This window comes from Rutilus rutilus, assembly GCF_951802725.1.
Source record: "Rutilus rutilus genome assembly, chromosome: 4".
Classification (NCBI taxonomy): Eukaryota; Metazoa; Chordata; class Actinopteri; order Cypriniformes; family Leuciscidae; genus Rutilus; species Rutilus rutilus.
In genome coordinates, this window is record NC_140212.1 from 47,182,265 (window position 1) to 47,188,656 (window position 6,392).

General features: G+C 40.1%; 1 protein-coding gene across 5 annotated transcripts in view; it reads right to left on the reverse strand.

Moving 5' to 3' along the window:
- The window catches only part of LOC311289542 (NLR family CARD domain-containing protein 3-like), a 93,274-nt gene extending 88,800 nt beyond the window's left edge, over window positions 1-4,474 (reverse strand). For 2 of the 5 annotated variants that reach the window (XM_084407623.1, XM_084407627.1), the window contains exon 1: window positions 4,228-4,474. The gene's annotated coding sequence lies outside the window, so the exon portion shown is untranslated. Of the gene's footprint in view, window positions 1-2,791; window positions 2,930-3,962; window positions 4,066-4,227 lie in introns of those variants that run through there. The other 3 variants (XM_084407624.1, XM_084407626.1, XM_084407625.1) reach the window with 3 other exon arrangements.
- Between the last annotated feature and the right edge of the window lie 1,918 nt (window positions 4,475-6,392).

Consider the following 6,392-nt stretch of genomic DNA (forward strand, 5'->3'; position numbering starts at 1 on the left):
TACAAATTGCATCTTAATTTTAAACAATGTTTCATCAACCAATTGCCTGTATTTAATAAATAAGAAGCAAAAATATGAGGCACAGATGCCAATGGCACATGTCACTATCCGGTCTTCATTGGCATGTGCCAGTGGATAGTGGCATGTATCATTGACATTATCACGACACCCGACTGACACAGAGTCGCAGAACATGTCACCATATGTTGTGAACTTGTGACACCTCCAGTAGTGACTGACAGATGAATCGACTTCTATACTGACGTAATTGTGACACAAAATCCTAAATAAAAAGCCTAATTTTCTATCCATCTATCTTTTAAACTATCCTTTAAAAACTAAACTATACTTCAAACTATCCTATAAACTACTTCAAACTTTCTGGTCAAACTTTCTCAAGCCAACTAAAAGTTTGTCTCAACAAACTTTTTAAGGAAGGAATAATTGACGACAGGCCGTTGAATTATTCGAAAAATAATGCACACCCGAGGTGGTAATGCGGTCACGACGGCCTCCGTTGCTAATTCCAAAACGTAATTTTAGAGTTAGTAACTGAGGTTTGAGCCAATGATAGCAGACTAATGCTGGGGACACACCAAACGCGAAGTGTATATTCGCATCGTGTTACTTGCTCTATTACTCGTGGGATGTTTTTCTTGTTTTTCGCGTCACTCGCGAATAAAAACATCCTGCGAAAAGGAGTGTCATCATCATCAACAACAACAACACAATTTCTTTCTGCCATGATTTTTCCGTCATGTCTGAAATAAATGATATTGCTGCTCTGTACTTGTTGTGGAAGTCCCATATACGGAGGAAAGCCAAACGCCGACGCGTCTGGGTTCACAGCACCATCCAGAGGCGCACTCAACTCGGTGAATTTCACCGTCTTCACGCAAATTTTCCGCTCGAGTTGAAATTGTTCAACTTGCGCGGCCGCGTTTGAGGCGATTATCGAGCTTTCGCGGCAAACGCGTCGCCCAATTCGCGTCATATTCGCGTCTTTGCATTGACTGTGTATGTAATCTACCCGCGCAAATAATTAATTTCGCGTTTGGTGTGAACACGCCATAATGCTGGGGACACACGACTAGCTGACACATTCTCTGACTGTTTACATCGACAGCAGCAGATTTTAAACACCGACTTTGAACACAGACTGAATGTGCTGAACACGCATTTGGGCATGATCAGTCATAAGTATCAAATTACATTCATAATGCAGTTATTAAAGTCCCCGTGAACCGGAAGTTGCAAACGACTTTTCTCCAGTGCTGTGACGTATTTCCCAGTGAAAAGGAATATTGAACAGAGGGCAGGGTTTTACTCTAGTGCTCCTCCTCTCCATCTCTCGCTCATTACAGACTAACGATTTGAGGGGAGTGGTTAAGCGTTTCTCAACCCAAGCCGTCAAACCTACGTCATCAGGGAAGGTCCTCCAATGCAGAGGGGAGGGGCATTTTCAGATTTTGATTAAAGATTACGAAGCCAAAACATTTTTTTCCGTGTTTTAACTTGCACGGATTAATTGTTCACCACAAGACTAGTAATATGCGCTAACAAAGTAAATAGGGTCCATTTTGATTTCAGTTGGACTTTAATGCAGTTATTAGAGAGAGATGTTGCAATAATGAGACAGAAAAGCATGTGCGTCAATATTATTTATTTATTAATTCAGTTAGTTTTAATTAATTAATTCGTTCATTCTTTTTTTTTTTCCTTATTGACAGATGACAGTAGACTATAGCCAAATAAATTAAACACAAAGCTCTTTTAACAAGTAGGCCTATCAATATTTATTTGTTATATTATCTGCAATAAAAATCTGTGCTGCAGGACTATCCATTTATTTAGCCTATATTCAGATTAATTTTCTATTGATTATAGATATGACTATATACTTTATTTATTAAAATTAAACTGCATGTTTCTATTGATTGTGAAGCTAGACATTGAAAATTCCAGATCAAGCGCATGGGGCTAAATGTTTTTTCTTGTTATGAATTGTATCCTATTTTCCATTATTACCGTTAACTACGCGAAGTGATATGGAGCTGTAATGCGGTCGAGACCTGCCTGGAACTACTTTAGCTGTGCGTTTCCCTGAAAATAATGCACACCTTAGAATGTTCGTCAACCAATCAGATGCAAGCATTCAACGGCCATGTAGTTTAATCTAGTTTATTATTATTATTATTATTATTATTGAGCATTTTCACATAGGTGAAATAAAAACATGAAATAATTTATCATATTATTTACTCAGGCTTCTTCCTTTAAATATCACAATCCAGACACTTTAAAGGGATAGTTCGCCCAAAAATGTGAAAATTCATCATTTACTCACCCTCAAGTTGTTTCAAACCTGTAAGAATTTATTTTTTCTGCTGAACACAAAGGAAGATATTTTGAAAAATGTCTGTAACCAAACAGTTGATGGACCCCATTGACTTCCATAGTATTTTTTTTTTCCTACTATGGAAGTCAATGGGGTCCATCAACTGATTGGTTACAGACATTTTTTTAAATATCTTCTTTTGTGTTCAGCAGAAAAAAGAAATTCATACAGGTTTGAAACAACTTGAGGGTGAGTAAATGATGACAGAATTTTCATTTTTGGGCGAACTATCCCTTTAAAGCTAGGGTAGGTAATCCTGTTCAGAAACATTTTTTTTTATACTGGGTGAAATGGTCCTTCCATCCTGAGAGTAGTCAATACATTATGTGTTCAGAAAAAGGAATGAAAAAAATCTGACCTCTGTAGCAGCTGCAGGACAGTAAAAACTCTGACCAATCACTGCCATTCGGTGCGAATGTAAAGAACCAATCAGATGCCTTCATGTCTCGTGCTGTCACTCACTCTCGCAACCATGGCTACCACCCCTGTTGCTAGATCTGCCCATATGCGCGCGCACCCGTTTGATTTGAGGAGTGCAAGTCAGGGGCGCCGCTAAGGGGGTAAAAGTTAGGACGATTCTAAGGGCCCAGGCACTTTTGGGGGCCCCAGAGATCAATTTTATTAACGGAATGGGTGCGGTAGGGGGCCCAACCTCATATTCTTTCATAGGGCCCAAAATTGATGGTGGCGCCCCTGCAAGAGATGCGCGGAACCTACGAAGAGTAAAATTATGGCAGAGAAAGAGCATTCAAAATTCAAAGCACCTGCATATTCAGTCAGCGAAGGCAAACAAGGCAAAAACTACTTCCTCGGACCCTGGTTGCCCGCACTCTTGAACGACCTCCTCTGCTTCGCCCTCAACCCCGGACCTGTCCTCGAACCGACGATGAGGTACTTGTCTCCGGACTCGGAGTGTACGTTAGTCCTCATCAGAGTCAACAATGCTTTCATCATGGAAACTCTTACATGCAAAACACCGTATATGTTATGAATCTTACACGAAATTCACCTTCATCACAGCGTAACTGATGGTAATGGAAAAACGTGTATCAATGCAACCTGTTTTTAGCTTTGCCTTATAAATATAGCTCGTTAGCTATAAATATAGCTCGTTACCGAATCAAACAAAGTAGCCTATATTTTAAACTTTACCAGTATCGATATGCTAGCTTGATAGTGAGTACTAAAAGAAGTCTTATTTGTTTATATTCATAGTGATAAAGTTAGGTATTTTATTACATGTGATTCTGACATGATGTCACTGTATGTCACTGCGCTCCTTCCTCTCCACTCGTCTCAGGTAATAAATGCGTCTTCCAGCTGAGCCTGAGCGTTTGGCGTCGCGCGTTCATGTGTTTTGGGGGCGTGGCTTTGGAAGGAGCTCAGAAGGGAGGGGGTGGGAGTGAATGGAAATAATGAGCTGTTTATTGCAGATTAAAAGGTCTACAGTCACTCGATTTTTATACTCTCTTTTTCAGAGCACTTACATTTTAATTATGTATTGGTATATAAAGACAGTTTAAACAAATTTGAAAATATAAAATTTTATAAAAATCCTACCTACCCTAGCTTTAATTGGAGAGTATAGATTTTCTGTAGCCATCAAAACTACATCTGTTTGTCATAATCGATCTTCTCACTAAAGCTGATCGTCTGTGAATCAACCCCTGGCCAAAGGAAGAGCGGAAGTGCTGAACATTTACATGTTTACAGTTTCCACCTCTGTATATTTCAGATTGTAAAGAGTCTGTAAATTAATGTAAACTGAAAGCAGAATCCCTAGAGCTTGATATCATTATAATCCTGAAGATTAATTCCTGAAGACTTACCTTGATGTGATATTTGTGCCAGTGTAAAATATGTGTTGGCTCTCTGTCACCCTGTTTGAGTTTGCATTCTGTGATCTGTCTACGCTTTCTCTTCCTCTCTGTGGTTTTCCTGCCTGCAACTTTGACGCAACTTTGACACAAGCAGAAAACAGGCTAACGCATGTATTGACACATGTATCCTCTGTCCAACTGTATTAAACTGAGCAGCAATCTGGTCTCTGTGTCTCTTATTTGGTTCTCCAATTGCACTGTCAGGCTTCACGAGATTTGGAGGGCATTGCAGAAGACAGTAGATAATTGAAGAAAAAAAGTCACGCTGGTTTGGGTTTTTTCACTTTCACATTTCATGTCTTTAAAGCAACACTAAGGAAAAATTTTTACCTTAAAATATTGTTTCCAAAATCGTATTAGTGGTTTACCAATTAGTGGACCGAAGAGGAAAAAAGTTCCTTGGTGTTGCTTTAATTTTTCTAATTTACCTATAGTCAAGGTCCCTGTCACGTGATTCCCTTTTCCCTGTGTTCTTGCCATGTGCTCCTCTTGTGAATGTGTCATGTTAGGTGTGTTGGACATCGGCTGATGAAACCGATCGGCGAGAGTCGCTGAAAACAAGAGACGTGAAGTCTGAAGACACTTTCTGCTTCCCGTAGTGACGCTCACGTGATGTTTGCATACTTTACCACAGCTTTACCTCAGATATCAACAACAAATAAACCCCGTCCATCTCCTGACATCAGTCACATCAAGTCTCTCCAGGAATGGTTTATATTCTGAATTAAGTGATGAGAGTCGGCCTGTCAATCATTTATCAAGAGCACTGTCAATCACAACACTGAAATCCCCACCTATAGCAAGTAGAGAGTTTGTGAATTCAGTCAGTCAGTAAAGTCTTCTGCTTTCTATAAACTCAAGAGAAGTAGCATTCTCAAACTTCAATTAAATCCAGAAATATTGGCCATAATATCATAAGTCAAGTTAAGATCAATGACATTACACAGAAATGTCCATATGAATCACAGTCTGAATGTAACGGATTCTCTTTAAATGTATTTCTTCATCACTGCCCTTCTCTGCTTTGGTCTTCTTTATATTCAAGTCTTCTCCCTCTGAACAAACATACACGTATTTGATTAATCAGGAGCGTCATCGGATCATTCTGTCAAACTATTAGTTCAGTTAATTCAGTGTTTGGAGAAGCTCAGTTTCTCAGCTGATGTGACATTTGAGACGATTCTTATGAGTCTGAAATATGGTCTTCTAATCGATTCAGGATTATCCTTAAATTACATCATGTGACATACAATGTTGTGGATTTCACCTACGATTCTGTGTCATTAATGTTTCCATCAGAGATTGGTTTCCATCTTCTTGTGTTGTCTTGTTCCTGCAGAGAATTAAAGTGTTTTACATTACATTGTTTTGTTCATAGTCAATTATACGGACCTTGTGTGTTAAACAGGACAGCCCAGTGTGCGCTCATATAGAATATACACTCACCTAAAGGATTATTAGGAACACCATACTAATACTGTGTTTGACCCCCTTTCGCCTTCAGAACTGCCTTAATTCTACGTGGCATTGATTCAACAAGGTGCTGAAAGCATTCTTTAGAAATGTTGGCCCATATTGATAGGATAGCATCTTGCAGTTGATGGAGATTTGTGGGATGCACATCCAGGGCACGAAGCTCCCGTTCCACCACATCCCAAAGATGCTCTATTGGGTTGAGATCTGGTGACTGTGGGGCAGGGTGGGAATTATACCGCGGCCATGGCCGCCGTTGCCCTACACTTTGGCCTTCATGCCCCGTGAAAAAAAAATCATCGTACAGCCACAGTGGCCTGTGTGCCCTGGCCCTGTCCAAGTTCCATGTATAAAGCGCCAGTGCGGCATAGTGGGCTTGCTTTGAAGTACAGCGAGCCACCGAACTTCAATTAGTTCGTGGATTCGCGCAGGTGCAGTCTGCAGTGTCATAATCACATCGATGATCTCACGCCTCAAAACAGCAGTGCAAGAAGCATGTAACGTCAGCACCAACAGAAGAACGACACTCAGGTAAGCATTAGCAAACGAGCTAAGCCGGTTTGATATGATACGTAACTGATTAATGTGGTAGGATTTGACTGAACGTAACACTTAGTAGGGGTGTAACGATACATCGATAT